The sequence below is a fragment of the Peromyscus californicus genome, unplaced genomic scaffold (assembly GCF_007827085.1).
Source record: "Peromyscus californicus insignis strain IS unplaced genomic scaffold, ASM782708v3 Scaffold_20__1_contigs__length_68692818, whole genome shotgun sequence".
NCBI classification, from domain to species: domain Eukaryota; kingdom Metazoa; phylum Chordata; class Mammalia; order Rodentia; family Cricetidae; genus Peromyscus; species Peromyscus californicus.
In genome coordinates, this window is record NW_026294503.1 from 6,420,897 (window position 1) to 6,446,039 (window position 25,143).

Genomic DNA, 25,143 nt, shown 5'->3' on the forward strand with positions numbered 1-25,143 from the left:
TTCTCTAACTTCCTTCCATAGTAACCGCCTGAGTGAGGGGCGGCTTGCCCATGCTGCCCTTAGTAAAGATGGCAATGAGGTCATATGACCTGCCTGTTTTGACCTTAGACAAGATGGTAGCTAGACCACGCAGTTACCCTTTTTTAAGATGGTGTTGCCTCATCACGTGATCGCCCCTATCAAATATGGCACCTGACCACGTGTTCATGTGTTGTTGTTGTTGTTGTTGTTTTTCCAAAATAAACCGAGCAGATAAGGAACAGATAAATTGAAGAATTTAAAAGTCAGTCAGAAAGAAATATAGATGGCCAAAATCAGTCATACATTTCCACTCACACATAGGAAATAGACTTTGTGAAAGAGAGACAGAGAAGTAGCAGTGCAGCCGGGCAGGAGAGAGGGACCCTCCCGGGCTGCAGCATGGTGTGGGCAGCTGCAGAGGACCAAACCCAAGCCATGGGTTGGTAGCAGTGGTGGGGGTGGAGTCTGTGCTCCTCCTGGCTTGACCCAACGGCGTGAGCGGCAGCGGCCACAGGAGTAGTCAAGTGAACAGATATTTGTGTGGCTAGTCTGGAGGGGTGGGGGCGCTTCACGCCAAGGAGGTCCTGGCAACAGAGCCAAAGTGACAGAGAGAAAAGGTTTAAGACATAGAATTACAGACAAGGATAGGGATTAGTAGCAAGGGACAGGCAAAGACAGTGGGCTTTGTCTGGAGGGGAGTTTTTCATGTCATGGAAAGGAACCCAGTGACAGGTGATGATGTAATTGCTCAGCAGAGGCTGGAGGAGCATGGGGGGTGGGGGAAGGGAGGGGGCTGGGATGGGGTGGGCACATCTTTCCACAATGAGGTAGAGAAGGTCCAAGGGCTGGAATCTCTAGCGTCTCAGAAATTGAGCGAGGACTGACCACACAAGCTGCTCAGTGGACCATCATCCAAAAAGCAGGCGTGGAGGGGCAGGAGCTCCAGTGAGACACAGCCGTCTTCATATGCGGTTACATAGGGACAGGGGCTGAAAAGGTCATGAGCCTCACAGACAGCAAGTGAAACAAGACTGAGCTCCAGCTTCCCAGAGGGTCAGGGAATGAACAGCTAATGGATCAACATCACAATGGCTATGGGCCGTGCAGGGCATAGGCCCGAGGGGCTTAGAGCCCAAAAGAGAAGTGGTCAGCACCACAACCGAATCCTCAATTGTGAGAAAATGGCCAAAAGAGAAAGGTAGAATCTTACCGATCTGATAGAGTGAAGAGTTTCCCGCGGTCCTCCAGACAGAAAAATGGTGGGTGGTACAGGGTCCCAAAAGCTTCTCGAGACTGCCACAGGCAGGTGAAAGCAGTGGGATTGCCTGGCAATGCTAGGTGCCAATGTTATGATATTGTATATGGGAGGTTCTGGTGGGTAGAGCCAAGGTGCCCCACGGCACATGAGAGACAGAGATGCCATGCAGACAGCGCTCAGTAAAGAGGTTTATTTGGTGGTGGGGGGAAGAGAGAAGGGAGAGAGAGAGAGAGAGAGAGAGAGAGAGAGAGAGAGAGAGAGAGAGAGAGAGAGAGAGAAGGGTAAGGGGTGCTCACCTCATGGGAGGAAAGCAGAAGGGGAAAAAGAGAGCATGAGCAGAGTTTTTCCTTAAAAAGAGACTTTTATGTTAGGACACAGGGTGGTGCTAAGGGGTGGGATCAGAATATTAACAAGAGGTATAGCTCATATTGTATCTTTACTTTCTGCTTAGAGTCAGCTAATGTAGTGAGTGTTTGCTGGTCTCTCTCCTGCTTCAAATGTCTAATATTCATTTTGTTCTTATGGTTTACGACTTACAGTGTTCTTATATTTGTTTTAGTGGGATTTGGTAGTGAAACAAAACTATTTGTATTTGCAATTATAAAATTTGCCATTTAAGATTTGGAATTCAAAAAGCCCATTTAAAAAACTGAACACTTGGCGCCGGGTCTCGAGCAGCTGCCAGAGCCGCCGGACGGACCGCCGCCCCCGCCGCGCCATGGCCGAGAGCGACTGGGACACCGTGACGGTGCTGCGCAAGAAGGGCCCCACGGCCGCACAGGCCAAGTCTAAGTAGGCCATCTTAGCAGCTCAGAGACGAGGAGAAGATGTGGAGACATCCAAGAAATGGGCTGCTGGCCAGAACAAGCAGCATTCCATCACTAAGAACACAGCCAAGCTAGACCGGGAGACAGAGGAGCTGCATCACGACAGGGTGACCCTGGAGGTGGGCAAAGTGATTCAGCGGGGCCGGCAGAGCAAGGGCCTGACGCAGAAGGACCTGGCCACGAAAATCAATGAAAAGCCGCAAGTCATCGCAGACTATGAAAGTGGACGGGCCATTCCGAATAACCAGGTTTTGGGCAAAATTGAGAGAGCCATCGGCCTCAAGCTCCAGGGGAAGGACATCGGGAAGCCTATCGAGAAGGGGCCGAAGGCGAAATGAACACAAAGCCTCGAAGCCAGTGGTTCCGGCTGAGCTCTTCTGGCTGGTCCCCCAGGACCACCAGCACTGCCGTGGGTCTCCTCACATGGTCAAACGGAACACGGGGGTCAGGCCTGTGTGCCCCCTCAACCCATACCTGCTGTCAAACAAAGCAAAACCTTGCAAAGTGATAAAAAAAAAAACAAAAAAAACCTGAACACTTTGTTTATAATGTACAAAATAGATTGGAGGGCTGGAGAGATGGCTCAGCAGTGTATACCTGAGTTCAGTCCTATGCTAGGTGACTCACAGCCGGCTCTGGGGTATCTGATACCCCTTTCTGAACTCTGAAGGCATCTGCACCCATGCATGCACATACCAACACACAGATGCACACACACACACACACACACACACACACACACACACACACACACACTTAAAAAGAAAATAAATCTTTAAAAGAAAAGGAAGTGGATTTGATGGTTCTTGGTAGTTTTGATTGGAATGTGTCATGGGTGGAATTATTTGTCCAAGAAAGGTCTGTTCAAGCCCCAACTCGCTTATTTCTAGGGACATTGCTCATGAAATTAAGTAAATGGTATCATAAAGGATTAAGGTAAACTCCGATCCAGTGATTAGTGCCGTTGTAAGAAGGATGCCTTTTGGACACAAGCACAGAGAGGAGAATGCCACCTGAAGATGGAGGTAGGGATTATAACAATCCATCTAAAACTCCAGGAGCACCAGGGCTGCCGATACACACAAGAAGCTAAGAGAGATGCAGATCAGGTTTCTTCCATCTTACAGCCTCCACGAGGAACCCACTAGTGATGCTGTGACTTCACACCTCTAACTTCTGGAACAAGGAGATGATGGGATTATGTTTCAGATCATCTGCAGTTGTTACCAGGGTGTCCCCAGACAAGAGAGCAATGCCCATGGGTTGGTAAAGGGCTCTGAGAAGGTCTCAGGGGACAGTGTCTGCTTTATTGCACATGGGCAGCCACTTATACAGTGGAAACCTGTCGACTGTGGTTGGTTAGCACATTGCCTCTGATTGGACAGCGAGGGCTCACACCACCAGCGGAGTAAAGTGCGGAGAAACATATTAAAGAGGAATATGGACTCCTCTGCAGGCCAGCTACCGGCTACTCACGCCGCTTCAGAGTTCAGTGTTCTGACTTGAGGAGCACGGTGTGTCCTGCTTCTTATCTAGAAGTGCAGTGTGACAGAGGGGCTGGCCGCCAGGTCATGCCTGCATTTTCTCCCACAATCACCACTTTGGGGTTCTTTGTTACCATAGCCCTTCGAAGCTAATATGGACAGGTATTAGGTTATTGGTTGTGCCTTCTTAGAAAGGAATGTACTTTGAGAACATTTGGCGTTCTTAGAAAGGGAAGGTACTTTGAGAAATGGCAGATGATTTTCTCCAGAACAGGAATTTTTGTTATGTTATTTATTAGCCAGCAGTTTTATTAAAAAAAAAACTGCTTTCCTTCAACATTATGAAATTTTCACTGTATAGCATACATCTGTACACACCTCAATTTTCTGGATAAATTTTAAAACCCTTGTTTGAAAATTATCAAACCAGACAGAGCCAGTTGAGATTGAGGATAATACTAGGAAATAAGTACACAAACAGGAGTCCAAGCATGTCTGCAGTCATTTTGACACAAACACATAAAAAACTTCCAGCCAGAGTGAACCCAACACGCTCTGCTTCCTCGCTTAAAGGTTGCCGAATCCAACTTGATTTTTCAAATTCTCCCATGCAGTGTAGACTTTAGCCTTCTAGGAGGCACTTACTTCTAGAAGTTCTTAGAAGGAAGGACTTCTAGGAATTTTGGAAAGGTTTTTGAAATCTCTTCTAAGGACTTCCTGTTGCGTGTGTTGCTTACTCTCCCACCCCGGCCTGAGCCCTCATCCAGCTGCCCATCGCCAGTTGTTCCCATTGCCCTGAAGCTGGAGCTTTAGTTCTAAAGGACACATTAGAAAGCTGGCTCCACAGAGACCAGGGGTGAGCTGAGGACACCAGCGAGGAAAGGTCTGCCTGGCGGACTTCCCCTCTGGTACCTGTGTACCCGAACTCAGGAGACCCTGACAAGGAGAGCGCATCAGTGTTCACTATTGGTGACACACCCAGATATCCAGATTTCATGAAAAGAGCAGACTCTGTGTCAGTCAGAATGCTAATTCTCCAAAAACAAGAACTTACTAAATGCACCTGGATACCCAAAGATTTCCCCCAAAGTTCTATTTCTGCCACAACTTACTGCCTCAACTTCCATGGCATTGTTGGTCCATGGTTTTTTGTTTTTGTTTTTCTTTAATAAATTAGACAGTTGTACACTGTTGCTATGTAGCCAACAGTACAAAATGACTTACTTTTTGTTGTTTCTTTTTTAAAGGAACTTTTGTTTTTACTTTTAAAAAATGCTTATTTATCTATGAGATAGGGTCTCACTATGTTGCCCTGGAACTCGTTCTGTAGACCAGGCTGGTCTTAAACTCTCGGAGATCTGCTTATCTCTAACTCAAGTGCCAAGATCAAAGATGTGTGTCACCACACCTGGCTGTTTTTACTTTATTTTAAAATTAACATTATACTTGTATATACTTATAAATTACAGTGTAAAGTATCTATACATGCATATAACATGCAGTTGTTAAGTTGGGGTAGTTAGCATTCCCACCCCCTCCTTAAAGTCTAGGATCTTTTCAGTGTGGGAGGCTGCGCTCCTCTTTAGCTCCACGTCTAGTGTCCTGGCTCCTTCTTTGGACCTTTCTCTGTTCTTCATGCTCTAACTGTTAGTTATTATGCCGCGCTGTGTTATTCATTAAGTGGCGCTGTTTACCGTTCAAGAAAAGCCACGAGGCACCACGAAACCTGCTATAAGAGTTTATTAGGGGAACGGAACAGAAGGGGTGTGCTTAGGCCTATGGAAATGGTCGTGCAAGGAGAGAGAGAGGTATGTGACCCGCTTACATAGCTACACCACGCACTCACGTAGATTGCATGATCACGCTGTGCGCAAATCACGTGACCACGCAGCACACGGATTACACAGGTCGTAAGGCCCTGGATTGACTAAGCGTCTTGCCAACCGTGAGCGGTCATGTAGCTGGGGGAGTGGCCAGGAATTCCCACACTAACCCCAGCTCCTTATGGCACACTTATTTGTCCACCGAATCTTCAGTTTTTGAGTGCTTTGTGTTTGCTTCAGTTCCGGCAAACTTTTCTAGATTCAGTTGAAAATAATTATAGGATAGTATTTCAGGTATTGGTCATCCACCCCCACCTCACCCTGCCATTTTTATTTCAGACTTCTGACTTCCCCCAGTAAGGAGAGATTTGACTAGTTTTCGGCAAGCTGATCTTTTAATAAAATCATTATAGGTAAATTATAATTTGATAGACCAACCCAAGAAAACCTCTGGCTCTGAGGAAGCAGTCAAAGGTCACTAGGATTCCACGGTGACCTCTGCTCTGGCTTGTTTGTTACTAGCTGAGGCAAATCTCTCCATCTCCTGGGCTGTTTCCTCTGTAAAATGGAGACAATAATGCCAATGTTGCAGACATAAGGGTAAGTGACCAGGATTGCTTGAATGACTTTCTAAAAACATACCATTTACTTTAAAATGCAAACCCACTCCTTACCGCTTGCAAGCAACCGTAATGCAAAACCAACTCACGAGATGCCCCTTCTCTCACAACTAGGACGCCAGTGACATTCTGAGTAATAGCCAGCATGTAAGACACCAGTTACCCAAATTCCTTTGGTTTATAGAAGCTGAATTGTAAATATTAGTTTCAGGGCTAGAAAAATGGCACACGTATTTTCTACTTCGCTTTGTCCCGCAAATCTTCAGTTTCTGAGGCTGCAGACTGTCGTCTGAGTCATCATCATTATTACTCTTATTTCTCATCTTATCGGTGCTGCCGACCTAACCCTGCACCGCTCACAGGCACTTCTAAAGACGGGAACTGTGCACCCCATGATGTGGGCTCCACCGTCTCCAGCACAGAGTCCCGTGCAGCCACGTGCCGGGCTCCGTTCAGAAGCTTTCATCCAAGATGCCATTTTGCTCCATGGAACACAGAGGTCTCATCCTTATATCCCTTTCTTCATATATCAAGACAATTAATGGAGTTGGTACCAACTCAGCCTTTAAAATGATGTGGATATGAGCAGAGTCCAAATTTGCTTATAATATTCTTTTCATAATTATATTCTGGATGGAAGCATTCAGAAGATGTATCCTAAGTTCCTACCCCACCAGGAGCTTGCTAGCTACTCCATTTTTGGGCAAATTGAACGACACATGAGCTAGCAATCAACATGCCGTAGACTTTTAGCAAAAGGTAAGTTTTTATGAAACCGATGTCAATACTAAGCACTCAGGCCATAAATTTAACCTTCACATTTAAGGCTAAATTAACTGTATTTCAATGATTCCCTACTTGAAAATTAACTAGATTTCAGCGATTCCATGTCTTAAAAAGTTAAAAAGGATTCGAGTAAGGGTTACTCAATTTAAGCCTTGACATTGAACTGCAGGGTGGCCACAGGGAGAGCGAGCCACAGGGAGCCACAGGATGTGTGAGTGTGCCCTTGCCCACAGCCTCAGCTTCTCCTCAAGAGCTGGAAAGTCCTGGAGAAGACACCTCTAAATCTCACCACACAGAGAAGGAAAAAGACCCCATGCTCACAACGGACAAGATCAACCTAGGAGAGCACAGTAGCTTCCACCCAGACACAGCCCAGAGAAGGGAAATTGTATCTGTAGGGTCCAGGGAGCTTTCAGGATCATTCCAACCCCAAGTGCTGGAAGCTTTAGACTCTGGGAAGGGGCTGGATTCTGAGTCTATTCCTCAGGCCTCCTCCATTGGGATGAAAATTTCACAGCAAAGAATAAACACACATGGTCCAATTTGGCTGTTTGGGAAACCCCTCTGGCACAAACCAAACAATAACAACAGAGAAACAACAGACCCTACCACCCAGGCCCAAAGAAATCAAAGCAACAGCAAACTATGTCAGTATGTTCTGGAAATCAAAGTCATTTGTGTGTTTGCTGATGGCAAACAGACCTGTCAGCTTCTCATGCTGTGCAGCTGGGATAAGACTGTAAAGCAAATTCCACACCGAGTCCTGGTCCTGCAAGACACAGCCTGCCGTGAAGCAGCCTTCTCTAGCCAAGGCTTTGGGAAACTGCTGCAGGAATGCCGGCTAGCTCACTTTCTCTGCTCACCTTGCGAAATGCATGTATGGGCAGGGAGCAGGAGAAAGCCTGCATGAATGCATTCGGAAATACCAAATGGAAATATGTAAAATGCAAGGGTGATGCATGAGCATTTGGACCTGAAAGGGCCCCGAGGATACAGCCAACCACTTCTCTAGGTCACGCCAGGAAGGCACCGGGACTGCAAAAGCCTGGGCAGTGCTCCATGACCGTGAACTCTTGTGGGCAAGCACAGTGTGTTGAGGGGCTAGAGGCTGTGTGAAGCCCTGAGGTGTTAAACCTGCTTGTCAAGTAGGGTGAGCTGAATGGTGCAGACGCATGGCCATGCTCAGATTCGTGTAGAGGATTCCCCAGCAGCTCATTCCTTCAAACACTGTGGGCTGCAAGGACTCAGGTTTCAACACGGTTCCTTAGCCTTCTCCCAACTCCATTCTATCCCTGTGGCTTAATACTGGCAAGTCCAGAGGAGTAAAAAGTTCAGAAGATAGACCCTCAGCAAGGAGAAACTGGCAGGGTCTGCAAATTAAGAACTTTAAATTGGAAAACATTTTTTAAAAAATCAGTGCTAACAGAAAGCTGGGAAAAGGGCTCAATGACCACTGATAATCCTTGGATATAAAAGACAGCAATAAACAGAAAAAAAAAACCCATTACTTCTTGGGGGTTTGATAGAATGACTAGACCCCCATGGGAGGGTGGATATTTCCCATGTTGCTTTTCTCAGTGGTGATGGGGGAGGGGTTAGGATTGCTTTTAGGATGCACTCCACTGAAGTCAATAGAAGCTTGATTCAAAATAGAACTAAAGAGTAAGGGAATTTAGCCTTGAGTCATGACAGTGCTGAGGCTGGGTGACTCGGGGTTCAGCTCATTTCTACCCTCAGCCAACAGCAAAATCAACACGGCTGGTCCAGATGTAACGGTCTCACGCAGCAACGTGCAGCCTGTTTCTCATAGGTGTTCTCTAGACCATCAGGAAGCCCAGCATCCCTCCATGGAGACCTCCCAGCAGGCTTCCAAGGGAGAAAGGGATGGTGCCAGAGCCACTGGTGAAGGTTAGTGACACCCTAGGTAACAAAGTTTGCGCTGCATTAAAGTCATGTGTGGCATTACTCAAAATCTCTACCCTGGGGAGCTGGAGAGATAGCTCAGTGGTTAAGAGCACTGACTGCTCTTCTAGAGTACCCAGGTTTAATTCCCAGAACCCACATGGCAGCTCATGACTGTTTGTAACTCCAGTTCCAGGGGTCCCAACACCCATGGCAAAACACCAATGCAATAAAATAAAAATAAATAAATGAAAAAAACTCTCTACCCTGAGATCACTGAGTTCAAGGCCTTTGGAATTCATCATCCAGTAAAACTAAAGAAGAAAATACTTTTCATCCCCATGTTCACACAGAGGGAACAATTAATTTAACATAGCAAGTGTTTATGGAGGATCTATTACATAACAAGGTCTGTTCTGGGCACTGTGGAATAGTGACAAAATAAAAGTCCTTGTTCTCAGTCATCTTCTAAGTATAGGGCAACGGAAAAGTACACGGTTGTGTTAGAATTCAGTGCTATGGGGAAACTAAATACAGCAGAGGATAAGATGGGCATGCATGGGGCGGAAGTTCTTCTGAAGGAGTTGAGGAGGCCCAGCAACCCTGCTAAGAAAGGAGGCACTCTGGCCCTACACTCCTCAAGTGCTATATTGTCTAATTTTCTCCATATGCCACTGGGGGAAATTGTCTCTGTCACCTGCCATTTGGAAACCTTTCCCTGTGCTTCTCTGGTTCCACAGAGGTTGAGATGGGAAGGACCTGTGAGAAAGGATCAGACTGGTCATGTCCCTACACCACAGATCTTCTGAAGTTTTATCTTACCTAAATGGTAGTTTGAAAGAGAATGCACCCCCCCCCCCCGCCCCCATTGGTAGTTTGAATGAGAATGCACTCCCCCCCCCCCCCGCCCCCATAGGCTCATATATTTGAATGTTTGATCTGTATACAATTGGTGGAACTGTTTGGGAGGGGTTAGGAGGCGTGGCCTTGTTGGAGGAGATGTGTCACTGGAGCTTTGAGGGATCAAAGGACCATGCAATTCCCAGTTCGCTCTGCTTCCTGCTTGTGGATGTAGATGTAAGCTCCAAGCCACGGCTCCAGCTCCATGCCTGCCAACCTGCTCCCATGCTCATGGCATCATGATGGTCATGGACTCTAACTCTGCAACCGTGAGCCCAAAATTAAATGTTTTTTTTATAAAGTTGCCTTGATCATGGTGGCAATAGACAAGTGACTACAACACTGAGGCAAATCAATATTTCTAGTGAAGAACTTTGAAGAAAAAAGATAAACAGAACCTAAAGAAGAAGAAAATAACATGAAAACCCAGGAAGGGGCACAGAAAAGTCACCCAAGGGCTGGATGCATCACACTTTGGCTGAGTCTTTCTGGATAGGGAAGCCTGCAGCATGTGGACACTCAGGCTTCAAGTACAGCCACCATGGAATTGTTAACAGTGGCCAGTTCTTTTCTAATACAAAGGATAGAGTAACTATCCAGCCCACAACCTTTCACTCCATATCTTCCCATTAACCTAAGCATAGAAGGAGTGAAATTGGTCTGAGGTATGGAAGTCATAGTTGTATCCCTGGGGCATCTAAGTGGCTGAGTACTGAAAAGCACCAAGTGAATTATTGTGCAGTCCCTGAAGGCAGAGTGGGAAAACATCCATCTCGTGAGCTGCAGCAAATCCTTGTTGCTGTTGTAGTAGTTGACTACAGCTTCTTATCTTCCAGGACTGTAGGTCAGAAGTCTGATATGATCTTATTGGGTGACCCATCACCCAACTGCAACCAATCACTGTATGGAGTTTCTTTCTCCATCAGCTTTGCCAAGGTCTACTCACTCCCCTGGATTCTTGTCATCAACCTTATATTGATTTGTGCTCAGCACAAAGGGCCTTCTCTCACTCATCATATGTAGGCTTATTGCAACCAAGCATGCTAAGATGAGCAGGGAGCAAAACTCATCTCAAAACCCAGATGCATCTGCAACAAACATTAGCTTACTGTTTCATTTAATGTTCGATTTTCTGCTAGTTCATGAAGGTCCCCATCTTCCTTCTAAACATCCTTGAGATGGCTCAGCTTCCAGGTTGTGAGCTACTTATCACATCAACTTTCCTTCTAGTTTTAAGGATACTCATGAGTATTCCAGGTGTAGGTCTCAGTTGTTAGAAGAGGCATCAATGGGGGTCATCGCTCTCCCTGTCATGTCTGCCATCAGAGCTGGAGTCAGAATATGAAGAGCTATGGGGAAGAGTGCTGACATCATGACAGTCAACCCCGAATTTACAGCTGCTGGCTCCAGGATTCAGCCTGAGTGCCCTCAAGTATAGCCGGAAGTTTCTCCAGTCAAGCCTGGCCCCAAGGTCCCACGTTTTTCTGGTCCCACCCGGCCCCACGGTCCTGCAGCCACTTATAAAATAATTACTCAGAGGCTTAATACTATTTACAAACTCTATGGTCTATGGCAGCCCTCTTGCTAGCTAGCTCTTATATCTTAAATTAACCCATTTCTATTCATCTATGTTTTGCCACGTGTTCCATGGCTTTACCAGTCTGCTGACATGTATCTGCTTAGATTTCCCACCTGCCTGTAAGCTGCCTTGCCATAGGCCAATGCAGCCTTATTTATCAACCAATCAGAGCAACACATATTCACAGCATACAGAAAGATATGCCACAGCACTTCCCTTTTTCTGTCTAATCAAAAAGGGAGGTTTTAACTTTAGCATAGTAAAATTACATATAATAGAACAGTTATCAAGCAAGAATTACAGTTACAATATCTAGTCTATTTGTATTTGGCAAAATTAAAGAAAATATTCTATCTATCCTATATTTGTGAATCTAAAGTTTCATATCTAATTTATCTTTTATCATAACCAAAGAAAATTATAACTAGTCTTCAACTACATCAAAGACCCCAGTAGGATATAATATTACCTAAGTAAACAGGAAGAGCATTGTCAGCAGCTTCCAAAAATCTAGAATAACAGAGACAACTGACTGCCTGGACAGTCACTCAAAGTTCCTCTGTAACATTAGGGCATCCTTCTTCAGCCTATAGGCCTAGAGTGTCTCAGTTGCTTCTCCTTGTGTCCTGCAGAATGTCTGGCAGTCTTCTCTGTGAAGCAGGAACCTGATGGACCATCTTGCCTTGTTTTGGCAAAATTTAGTGGTCATTTTTCCATGGGTCATGCATGTCCAGTAGATACAACATTTTGTCAAGCAGTCCAGGCAAGAACAGTTTCTTGCCCAAATGGCTAACTTTTGCTATAAGGAAAGCAAACTCCATATGGAATTTGCCCATCATCTTCTCTGAAGTAGATTGGTGCTGCCAGGAGTAGACGTGTCTCAATGTCCAGAAAAGTCAAAGTTCTTAAAACAATTTAAATGCCATCTTCTGTAGGTCTTTGAAGTATTTGAAGATTACCTACCTAATTGAAATATATCTATGTATACCTAGAAAACTTAACTAACATGACTATAAGTTTGATATCATAGATGACTAATTATTAATCTGTATTTCTTAATTATACATTACAATTTTAAATGAGTTGTATAAACATAATACCTTAAACAAGAATAGAAATATATATATACAGTATAACAAAATTAACTTTAAATTTGTATTAATAAACCAAAATCCATAGCAATGTAAAACATTTCAAGCAAGTTGTTGCTCTTTTAAAATAGATTCAATAATCTACCCTTTCATCCTATCATAGTTATAGCCCTTTTACTTCTTTAGGAAGAGATTGCATTTATAATCAACCACCTTTACATAAAAATAAACATTTATAAACAATATTTTGGGAATTTGGGCATAGCTTCTCATACTACTTCCTGCTGGTTGGGGGCACTGGTAGTCTTATGGGGCCACAAAGAAAATTTTAGGATTGTGGTCAAGTCCTGACTGGAGTAGTCTGTGAGGCTGTATTCTCTGAGTCAGTTGCCTTGAAGCTGTTCTGGATGTTGGATCATCTGGAGACCTCTTAGGGGGTCTTCCTTGACAGAACCATATTAACCTGGAAGGAATCCACAGCTTCTCATGTGGAAAGAAAAGCAGAACTTCTTTTCTAAAGCAACATGTCCTTAGACATAAATTTTGAAGTCAAGATACCTTTAAAATATACATATTGGTTTAACTCAACAGCCTTTATAATCAAATGTCTCTCTCCAGTTAAAAATCCCAAAATCAATATAATAATATGCAGTATCCAGATCCTTTGTGTAATTTCCATCCTTCCATGGCTTAACTTTCATATTATTCTTACTGTCTCTTTAAAGATTTTATTTATTTATTTAACAGCTAAAGAGCTGTATTTTTTTTAAGATTTATTTATTTATTATGTATACAGTGTTCTGTCTGCATGTATGCCTGCAGGCCAGAAGAGGGCTTCAGATCTCATTACAGATGGTTATAATCCACCATGTGGTTGCTGGGAATTGAACTCAGGACCTCTGGAAGAACAGCTAATGCTCTTAACCACTGAGCTATCTCTCCAGCCCCGGCTTTATTTTTTTTTAACTATTTATTTCTTTATATAACTGCATGTACTTCTTTTCCTCTCTCTTCCAAGCCTACGTACCTTTTTACACACACTGTAAACCGTTTTAGAGTTTTATTCCATCTGAGTCTGTCTTATTATAAATCTATAATCCTCCTCTGACCAGAAGAAATTTTAAACTGTTAAGCTGCTTGGCTGGGACGAAAGCTGCAGCCTTGGCTGCTGACTCCGCCCCCTCAGCTTCCCAACATGGCCGGGGTATGTTTACTGCCAGCTCTGCTGCCCACGGGATTGTTTCCTCTCTGCCAAAAGGCCTCTTCATCAAGAGACAATCCCGCTGCCTCCTCAGAGATTCTTGACCCAGTTTACCCAAATAACACCTCCTTGCTCTCTGTCAGCAAGAGTCTCTCTACTCACACACTACACATCCCCCCAGAGACACACTGGGTAGAAACAATCACTTCTGGAATTTACTCTCTGAGGCTGTAAGGAAATGTGCTTGTGATCGCTAGAACAGGGGTGAATAATCTTCAGCCGGGCTGTTTGCTATCTGTTTCAAGTTTATGGAATTTTCCAAAGTTTAATTCTAACATCCTCAGGTATCGCTGGCCTCAGGGTTCAGAGGTTACATGAAAAAACGAGCATATTTTGGGCTGGGGAGATGGCTCAGTGGTTAGAGCACAAAGGTCAGAGTTTGGCTTAGTATTACCAGAGGCAAAGTAAATCATGGCAGGGTGTGGTGGTCTGCCTGTAATTCTCGCTTTGGAAAACAGAGACGGACTCCCAGAGCAAGCTGACTGGAGACAGCTGTATTGGCCAGCTCTGGGTTTGACGGAGAGACCCTGCCTCAGGGAAGAGCAATCGAGGAAGGTTCCCCACACCCACCTCTGGCTTTCACAGGGACATGCACATGTGGACGTGCACACCACACTCATGAACACACGAGAAAGAAAGGAAAAGCAGAGCAAAGAGAACACTCACCGCCCCTCACTTAGGTCGTTTTCTCAAGAGCCCCAACCTTTGTAAAGGTCCTTACAAGCTGCGCTGCCCGGGCAGCTCTGTTACTAAGGGCCCTGGCTTTACCTTCGAACAGAATCCCTCTGCCTCAGCGACTTCTTCATTCCCTATTGCGCCGCGCTCTTGCCTCACACATCCGGGCACTCGTGCCTCTTTCCAACACGTCTGCTTTTACTCCATGTTTGACTGCGGGCACCGAAGTCTCCTCTCACTCAACGCCACAAATGCCCTCACCCAGCCGTTCTGAGCTGGGTGGTTTTGCCCGTAGGGGGCATTTGCTACTGTCCAGAGACACTGTGGGTTGTCAGAACTGGAGTGTGTGGGTGACGATGCCATTGCAGGGGGTAGGCAGAGGCCCGGGTGCTGCTGAACCGCCCCGGCACTTTGCACAGCTCCCACCGCACCCCCACCCTGTCCCCAGATACCAACCACGAGGATCTTCATGCTGTGGCACTCAGGCACCCGGAGCACACAGAGCTAAGTCATGAAATAGGACAGGGGCCTCTTGTGTGTTATGTGGTAATCCAGAACAGGCCCTTGGTTTTGCTCACATCCTCCTCTACCTTACCGGGTCAGGCTGAGCGCTGGAGACAGATCTGAGGACAAATGTCGATTCTCCTTTAAAGTTTCCCTCCTCTCGCCCCTGGGGTTTCCTGGGTGAGGCTTGCTTGCTGACTCCTGTTTCTTTTTGGGTGAGGGATTTGGGGCAGTTGCTTACTTAGTCTGTGATCCAAATTCACTGCTAGCATCCAGTCTGTCCCGGCGTGGGAGACTCTAGGGCACATTCCAGCCTTTGTGCAAGCAAGACAGACTCTTGGTGACATCCAAGCGCTGGGAGCTTGTGTAGGAGTGTGCGGGTCACACTTGTGGTTTCTGCTGCACATCAGTTAAGATTCCTGGTGGCATAAATAACATCAGAATCCAAAAAGCCAGGTATCACTGAGCAAAACTGAGACTTCCTTAGCTTAAGGAACGGGAAGGCTGATGGTCAGGCTGACTTAGAGACTCACATGACACCAGAGGCCCATGTCTCCCTCTCCATTTCTCAGGACCCTTCAGCATCAACTGCATTCGTCAGAAGTTCTTTCCCTCACCCTGTCCATACTGTCTCACCGTATCTCCCAGATTCACATCCAATGGGACCCACAGGCCCTTTTCTGGTAGCTCCGGCCGAAGTCCTAGGGTTACTGACTACGGATAGGTGATGCCCCAGAACAAATGACACCTCCCAGGAGAATGCAGAGAGGCCACTGGCTTTGGCCTTGGTCCCATGCGCTAATCCACCCCACGTGGCCTGAAAGCAGGTGGAGTGAGTTACTGGGGAAAGGTGGATGGGGAATGGGCAGGCAGGCCCACTGCAAAGGCTTCAGAATCGCAGGGTTCCATAGAATATAGACTTCGGGGTGATGTTAGGTGGGTCAGGAAGAGGAGCTAATGAACGAGGAGTGTCCTTTTAAAATAAGAAAGGATATTGTGTTGGGGGTGCAAGATGTGTCAGAGAAAGGAGGATTGGCAAGAAATACACAGGTTTTATTTGTTTGTTTGTTTGAGACAGGAGTCTCAACATAGCTCAGGCTAACCTTGAACTCCTGATCCTCCTGCCTCCACTCTCAAGTACTCAGACTGCAAGTGTGCACCATCACACCCAGCCCAGTGTAGGGATTTCTAGAGGATTCTCTGGCTGTGAATAATTCACTTGTGGTCTTTCATCGACCTATAATTAGGAGACTACCCCCCTTTCTCAACCTGACAGTATCCGAAGGTTATAAATACTGAGTTTCGCTGTGTGTAACATTAAGATATATTCAATGGAGAGGTATATATCTTTTTAACATATTAATTTATTCATGTTTTATGTTTTCCTTGAAATTTGATTATGAAATCTCATACTTTCAATAGGGACTTTCTAAAATAATACTCCACCATTGTCTTTGGAACACTGAAAAGTGTCAGTTGAAGTAATTTTCCCCTCAACTTCAAAGGACATTTTTTTTTTACATGTTCTCCAAACACTATTTTTTTTTTTAAAGTGGAGGGCTCTGATCTTATGCAACAGGGAAACATGGCATGAAGAAAAGAAAACCTTGCTGTGAGAAGATTCATTCTTCCTTCATGAGGAGGAGGCACCGAGGGAGGGATGGAGTGAAGTCCGCCAGCGGGAGCTACTACAGTAGACAGGGTGGGGCGAGCCAAGCCCTTCAAGTGGGAACATAAGCAGAGAGCCAGCAGCCACCTGAGGAAGTCCACGGGCAATAGTGTCACACTTGATAACAGAATGATGGAGAGAGGATGCTTGCGTATCGTTCTGATCAAAGGCGAGCAAGCTGGTGGCATGCTCGACAGAAATGACCATCAGGGAGAACCCGCTTGACCGTTGGGGACATGACTAGTTCAGACTGGACACACTGAGTCTAAAGTTACTTGAGAGAACCCCAGTGGAAAAGGCAGACTGTAGCTGGTTCTACAGGAATGCCAGTGGTGCTTCTGGATTCTTCCCCTGTCTTTGGGCACTAATCTCTCTTAACTACATTTTGTTGGCCCTTGCACTGTTTGGGCGGAAGTCCTCACTGCCTCCCGTCTCAGGTGTTCTACCAGTCAAGTCTCCCTTCCTCCAGCTCCTCTTTGATACAGCATCCTTTGTGCCTTCAGTGTCTTCTCTCCTGTTTTTATTATGACCTTAATTTTCTTTTCTTGATTGCTAATTTAGTATTCATTGAAGGACAATATAAAGCATGACACTATATTAAAAGCAAGTCGAGAACACAGACCATTCTCTAACTTGGGTGTTGAATATTGTTCCCTTTACTGGACCTCTGAGACCAAAGTACAAGGATGAGTTGACTTAAACAGTCTTTTCTGATTTCTATTTCTTACTTTCCCACTGGATGTATTTAGGGGCGATGATGGTACTCTATGTCCCCGTAATCTGGCAGAGCCGGTGAATGTCTAGAATCTATACAACTTCTTCAGTTGCTGGTTGAGATGAACTGGTAGGTGCATAGAACTGAGTGTCCCATTTAAGCCCATACCGTGAAGATGGATGTGGTCTCTGACAAAGGACCATGATACAATAGAGTGGAACAAGATTGTTAGGATGCAGCCAGCAAGTTGGCTGAGACCTGAGTTCAATCCCCGGGACCCATGTAGTACAAGAAGAAAGTTGACACCCCCCCCCAAGTTGTTCTTTGACCTCCACACAACAAGCTGTGGTCATGTGCCACAAAACAAATAATTTAAAATAAACAGCAAATGGAAAAAGGTCTTAGGGTGCCCATCTTTCTCTCAGCCATGGATAAGCTACCACTGTTCATCTGGGGACAGAGACTGCAGGCCATGGGTCAGTAGTGTAGGATCTGAACAAACAGGCCCAGAACGCGTCTAAGGCCCAGCATGACCTTTGCTCTTGGGGCTGCCCACAGGACTGTCTCCCTTCTGGATGTCCTGGAGTTCTGCCCAGCACAGTGATTGTAAGCAAGGACCATGAAGAACTATCAGTAGTCATTTTGTTATTGTTGGATGCTGAAGAAGGGCTGCTCCCTGGGAAGCCCTGGGAAAGGTTGACTTGCCTCAGCCTTTACACCCCTGTGTTGTAGTTAGCTTCCTGTTGCTGTGATAAGCATCATGACCAAACGCAACTTGAGGAGGAAAGGGCTTGTTTCAGTTCACAGATTGCAGTCTATCATGGAGGGAACCAGGGCAGGAACTTGGAGGCAGGAAGTGAAGCAGAAGCCATGGAGGAGTGCTGTTCACTGGCTGGCTTCCAGGCTCACATTCAGCAATTCTCACAGCCCAGGGCCACCTGCTTAGGTCTGTTACTGCCCACAGTGGGCGGGGCCTTCCCACATCAGTCAGCAATAGAGAAAATGTCCCATAGACGTGTGCAGAAGCCAGTCTAAGGGAGGCAGTTTCTCAACTGAGGTTCTTCCTCCCAAGTGACTGGGTTGTGTCAAATTGACAACAGAAACTAACTCTGACATCTTGGCTCCATTATGACATGCCAACAAAACTTCTGTTTCAAAATGGAACCTGTGCAGGAAAGGTGGATTGAGCTCACAGGGGCAGTCACTGCCTTCATGCATGACAATATCCAAATACTTGCACTGGATAAACAAACTCCCCTCGTGAGCAGCAAGACTGGTAACATAAGCAAAGCCAACTGCATCTGCTTCCAGAACCTTCGGGAACTTGTCAAGACAGGGGAGCTTGAATTTTTCAGTTATTTGGAGGGAAACGTCAGTTTAAACTCACATTCTGAACAATCTCACAAAAGCTTACATGACAGGGAGTAGGAAATGAGAGTATATTACCATAGTTCAGAAATACAGAAGCCAACCAGCTGGGGTTTTGTTTGATTCTGATGTCTTCACGGCTGCTACAGAGCAGGACTGCATGTCACCAACTGTTTAACCATGAATAGGAATGACATGGTGGCAGGTCATGAGGCCACCTCCTCATTCTGAGCCCTTTCAAGCCTTTCCCTCTGGAGGGTGGTTACAGATCATTATCCTAATCAATGTATACCAGCATTTTTAGTTTTCTCCCCTTTCTTTTCAAACATTTAATTGCATTCAGGTAAGGGTTTTTAAAATTTGTTTATGTATATTTTTGTTTATTTGTTTTAGACAGGGTCTCCCTATGTAGTCCTGACTGGCCTGGAACTTTCTATGTAGACCAGGCTGGCCTCAAATGCACAGGGATCCCCCTGCCTCTGCCTCCCGAGTTCAGGGGAGCTTTTTAACAAAAAGTTCCTTTCTGAAGTGGCACTTTGAGCTGCAGCCTTCTGAAAGAGATTTCCAATGTACTGAGTCCAGGGTTGGAAGATAATATCTTAATACCTTCCAACAGCTAGGAAAAAACCACAAAGAGGAGGGCAGCCATCTAGGATCCCTGCCTCCAGGCTGGCATCTGGGTCTTTTTTGCTGTTTTGGGGTGCCATTGCCCACAGAGCAGCATCCATGCTTCTTAACAAGGGACGTATGACCACCGAGATTTGGGCTTCTGGGTTTCCTTGACTGGTCTTGTGCATTGCCAGTTTCTCTGAACTGCCTCTCTTTCCAGCACACCCAGTACCTCTGAGGTCTCCCAACCCCGCACTCCATACTTCGCTTTGGACCCTCTTGCCTGATCCCTGGGACAGAGCCCGGCACCCCAGAGAGACTCAGAACCGTATGATCTGCTTCCGTGTAGATTTTTCTCTGACATTGTTCCATTTCGTCAGCATGACGAAGATCCGGGAAGCAGCCAAGCCTCACATTGTCTGCCCTACAGAAGCTGGGGCTCTATTTTCATCCCTGTTCCATGAGTCACACTGCAGCCTTCTGCTCACCAGGAGTGCCTGGACACCGACAGAACAGCAGTCTGCCTCCAACTGGGTCTTTTTCATCCCTTAACCTCCGGATTGCATTGCTCCCGTGGGGCCTCTTCAGTTCCGGGTCTGAGTCCCTTCGGAGGTGGCCACCCCTGGCCAGCTGAGAGGCAAAGCTGTTTACTTGGCAGAGCTGAGGGTTGATGCTATCTTCTTGGCCCCACCCATTTCTCCCACCTAGGCTGTGTGTTCCCTTTGCTCTCAAGGAAGGATCTGAAATCAGACATTTGTAAGTTGTCATTGTGCCTGGAGGTGGGAAGGCGTGAAATTAATCCTGACTGTGTGCCAGCTCACCTACTCTCTCTTCTTTGATCACCAATCTTTGATGTAGCTATCATGATCCTCATTTGATATCTGAGGAAATGAGGCTTAGCGATGTTAAGTAGTAGGGCAATGACTAAGACAGTAGACGGAACAAGACGTCATTGGAGCCACACAGACCTGGGTGTGGAGCCTTCACCGCCTGACGATCTTTGGGCTCGATACCAGGCTTTTCCGGGCCACTGGGTTCTGGTTTGTTGCCTCAGCGGAGTTCGACACTGGAGAGACCAAAAACATGGTAAATGTGATTGTCTCTGAAAAGGCCCACAACTTGCAAGGGTGCAGAGCTGGGACTGGTTCCAAGGCAGTGCCTGCTCCACCATAGCCCATGCCTTCCGGTACCCAGTGAGTCCATCACCAACAGCACTCACTGAGTGAGCACGAATTTAAGTCAAAAACTCACTGAGTCTTAGGGTTCCTAGTAGAACAAAACAGATTCAGAGAGATGGGCAGGGGTCTCAAACCCTGCTCTGACCCCCAAGAAAAATGTCACAAAGGCACGTGTCCGTGTTCCATGTGTGTGTGTGGAGGGCTGTGAAGGCCAGAGGTCAGGTGTCTTTGTTTTGATCACTCTCCACCCTGGCTTTTGAGACAGGCTCTCTCACTGAACTTGATGCTTGAAGATTTGCTAGACTGGCTGACTAGGAAGCTGTAGGGATCCTCCTGTTTCTGCTTCCCCAACGCTGGGATTATACGATGTGCTACCACACCTCGTCCCCCACCCTACTCCCCCTGCCCCAGCATGGGCACTGGGAATTGAACTCAGACTCTCAACTTACATGCTGAGCTCTTTAACCAACCAAGGCATCTCCCAAGGCCAAGGAATTTTCCTTCGCTGTGAGGTAAAATCTCTTTCAAATCCTCTGACTCTCAGACCGTTACTGATCAGGCAGAGATTTGCTGCGAACATCATTCTGTTCTCTGCCAGTGTTTCCCCCATTCTTCTGCCTTTCCATTCATTCCCCACCTGCACCTGACCGGATCGGTCTTTTTCGGGTATATCTTTTCTTTGATTTCCTTTCCACGAGTTACCCAGCTTTTCCAACTCAGAAGCAAGTACGAGTTCATTGCAGCAGATAGAAATCCTTCACCTTTGAAGGCTGTAAGACGTGCCAATGGCTTCTGTTTGATCTCTAGCACAGAAGAATGTGACTTGACAGGATCATGTTCACTCTCCCCCTTGAACTCAAAAGCCAGCTCTGAGATCATCCTAAGGAGAGCTCTCTGCCTTTGAAAGACAGAGAGGCGGAGTCGTGCTACCACTGTCTCACTCCTGAAACGGACATTTTGATCCCCTAATGCCAATGGTGCCATAGAAGATTCCATCCCTGCTCTCAGCTTGTGGTGTTATCACAGAAACCACGAGACTGGGAAGTTTATAAAGAACAGAAATTCTCACAGTTCTGGAGGCTAAATCTAAGATCAAAACCCTGGCTGTTTACCAGAGGCCTGTTCCTTGGGGATGACACCATCCGGGTGTCCTCAACACAGCAGAAGGAACAGAAGGGCAGAGGGAGGTTGAACGCCTGTCCTCACAGGCGGAAGAGTGACACAGGCCTAGTGTGGGGTGGAGCCCCCATGACAGTAGCTCCCGAAGTCCGTCCGTCCCATCCCCCCCCCCCCGTCCCCCCACACTTTAACACCACAGTGGGGATGAAGTTTCAACGTGGTTTTTGGACAGCCCACAGCACTTGTGCAAGGAATTTCTGTCATTAGAGAAAAGGAATGGATGTTTGGGAGGTTGGGGACCCTTAGCCCTGCTAGCATTTCAGTAGTAGAACCGGACGCCAGAAGGGTCAGACCCTCCACACCTCACCAGAGGGTATCATTATCCAATACCCCAACTATCCAATACAGGCTGTGGAGTGGAAGGGAAGCCCCAGATGACTCTCATCTGCACCATCCCCGCCCCTATTGTCAGTAGGCATTGGGGTCCCTGTAAGCAAGGCGGGGAAACATCCCAGTGAGGTGAAGAATGAAACTCGGGTCAGCACCACTTTAGCAGGCACTGGGTCAAAAGCTTCCAGAGTCTGACCTCGTGGCTTATTCTACTCACACAGAGTAAAACTCTGGGAAAAGGTTTCCACATGACAGTTATCACAGCAAAGCTTCAGAGATGTCTACGTCAAAACTCCCTAGCAAAGTAGCAGAGCACCTGTGACCTTTACAATAAGAACAAATTCTACTGGCTGATAAACAGAGCTCAGGGCAAGGGCCTAAAGAAGGATTTGTAATAAACATTAGGATGGGTTCTATGGATGGAGGATGCAGAGTACATGGGACCTCTCATGAGGATGGGTTCTATGGATGGAGGATGCAGAGTACATGGGACCTCTCATGAGGATGGGTTCTATGGATGGAGGATGCAGAGTACATGGGACCTCTCATGAGGATGGGTTCTATGGATGGAGGATGCAGAGTACATGGGACCTCTCATGAGGATGGGTCCTATTGATGCAGGATGCAGAGTACATGGGACCTCTCATGAGGATGGGTTCTATGGATGGAGGATGCAGAGTACATGGGACCTCTCATAAGGATGGGTTCTATGGATGGAGGATGCAGAGTACATGGGATCGCTCATGAGGATGGGTTCTATTCACTGAGAGACAAAGCTCAGGATTGGGGTCTAAGCAATGTCCTAGATTTTGGAGGATTTAGGAAGGCTGGCTCCATAGAATAGCACAGAGATCACCGGTTGTTAGATGACATCAATGCCAGCCTTCTGAATGAAAAGGTACCAACCATTTCCTTTCTGTGAAGAAAAAGGGCCTTCATGCTTCACAATTCTGGATTTTCTAGTGCTTTCTGTGAGCTGTCTCTCCTACATGTAGGACTCAGGGTGTCTTTATTAAACTGCAGGGATGGTTTTGGCTAACTGCTGTCACTAGAGGGCTCTGACATTAATGAGAACTGTCCTGTGGCACAACCCATCAACGGGCACATGGCACAAGCTGGGGCTTCAGGAGGAATCTGGAGAAGACTTGCATTCTGTATCTAGTTTGTGCTCGGATGCCAGCCTTCATGGGAGCCTCTGGGGAGCCACAGCAAGCTGCACAGGAACAGGGGCAAGCAGCTGGTTGCCTGTGCCAGGGCTCTGCTTCGACCAGCACAGGAATCAGCGCTGCCGGAGTAGTTCATGCTTGTACCCATGTCCCTTGCAATTGCGGCTGTTTGGTAAATCAATATTCGTAAAAACATCTACATCAACACCTACAGGCCTAATATCAGCTTCTTTCCACAGTGAGATTCCTACTCCAGCAGCCCGCTTACAGGTCAGGACTCCTTCAAACAGTTCCTGAGTGTCTCATGTATGCCAGGCATATATATGTAAGACATTTTAATGGAGCCTTTTAGATAACTTGCCAGGCAGGCGTGGGATGAATCATTCCAACAGTTACAAAAAATCCAAAGAGGAAGGGTGACACTGTGGGGTGAGTGGGGCGTCCAGCCCTGTACAGGAAAGCCCTTGGAGAAGCCAGGCTGAAGTAGAGAGGGAGAAGGCTGTGGGGGGGGGGATGCTTCTGAGTAAAACAGACAGTGTTGTAAAGGTTGTGCGTGGCTTCAGATGTCCCATGGGCCTGAATCAGAGATGACAGGGAAGGGGGACTGAACCCACCAGGCCAGAAAAGGCAGGAGAGCTCATAAAGAGCAGGGTCTGGGATCTATGCAGGGTAGAGAGAAACTGCTGGAAGGCCAGGCTGGGGTGGCTGACGGCTCTCAACCATTGCTCTGACTGCCCGGTGGAGGGCGGAACCAAAGCTACCATTCCTTCTTGACTTAACTTGGCAGCCCCTCCCTGTCCCCTGGGTGGGTTACCACATGTCCACAGCACCCAGCTTGCTAAGGTGCCCTGGAATCATTTCCCACCTCAGACAGGTAGTCACTATCCTGTCTGGAGTGGAGATTTACCAGGGTCACCTGGCCACACTCTTAGCCTGAGAGCTCTGGGGTAAGACAGTAAGCCAGGGAGCCGCTTCCTGGAATTCTGTTTAACCTGCCATCAATGACCCAGAAGGCTGGCTTCATAGGTCTAAGGAGGAGAAGAGAAACCAGGATAGTTTCCTTCAATCACTCACCCTCTTACTGGGTGATCTGCAGTGTTGCCTATAATTCTGAAAGCAAGCTACTTGGATCCTAAGTTCTATTCTACCCTAGAAGGACTAAGACATTTGAGCTGTGTCTATGGTGTGCGTGTGTGTGTGTGTGTGTGTGTGTGTGTGTGTGTGTGTGTGTGTGTGTAAATACGTGTACCACATGTTTGCAGGAGCACACAGTAGCCAGAAGAAGGCATCAGATCCCCTGAAACTGGACTTGAGGCATCTGTGAGTTGCCATGTGGCTGCTGGGAACCAAATCCTGTCCTTTGCAAGAGCAGTATATGCTCCTGTGCTCTTAACCATCAAGCCACCTCTCCACCCTGCCGTGGCTGTCTCTAAAGTAACAGACAAACAAAAAACATTTATATTGATGACACAGTACATCTCATTGACTCAGAGAAGATACACTGGGACTCACTAGGATGTTTTGTTGTTTGGGGAGTTTTTTGTTTTGTTTTGTTTTAATAAGACTAAGCACAAATGCCCACGAAAGCAGAGATCTTAGAGTTTACAGACCCACTACAGAGTCCTGCTTCAAAGAGGGTACCCTTTGATTCTTCCTCACATGGCCGAGTGTGAAGGGGAGGCAAGCCTTCCAACTTTTGTAAAAGGCACAGCTTTCATCCATGAGGGTAGACCCCACATGACAATTTCTTCCTAAAGGTCCCACCTTTATTACTATTGCACTAGAAATTACCTTTCAGGGTATAATTTATGAAGGATACCAACATTCGATGCAGCAAACTATAAAAACTGCATCAGAAGACTCAGAGAGACTCTAAAGAGCAAAGCCAGGAGGCGTTGGTGGTTCCAGATGCCTTTGGGTCAGTCAAAGGGCATTTTTGAGTCCTGTACTGATTAGATCTATTGACTTTGTGGTAAGAGGACGTGAACAGGATGCCTTGTCTGGACATGTAGAGAAGAAGTAGGACAAGATTAAGAGATAAAAAGCCCCTCCCCCACCCCAGCAGAAACAGGGCTGTGACCCGCAGAACCTCAGCCAAGGAAAGCCACCAGCTCCTCTCGATGGGAAGTGTGAGTCTGAGGGCCACTCCTCACACCCAGTTCCCAGGACTTTTCAGCCCCAGCACTTGCTGTCACCCT

At 46.6% G+C, this 25,143-nt stretch overlaps 1 protein-coding gene and 1 pseudogene across 3 annotated transcripts in view; both read left to right on the forward strand.

Moving 5' to 3' along the window:
* Positions 1-25,143, forward strand: part of Baalc (BAALC binder of MAP3K1 and KLF4) — a 76,141-nt gene that overhangs the window by 30,034 nt on the left and 20,964 nt on the right. The window lies entirely within an intron of this gene.
* On the forward strand, positions 1,926-2,610 carry LOC128116455 (endothelial differentiation-related factor 1-like; annotated as a pseudogene).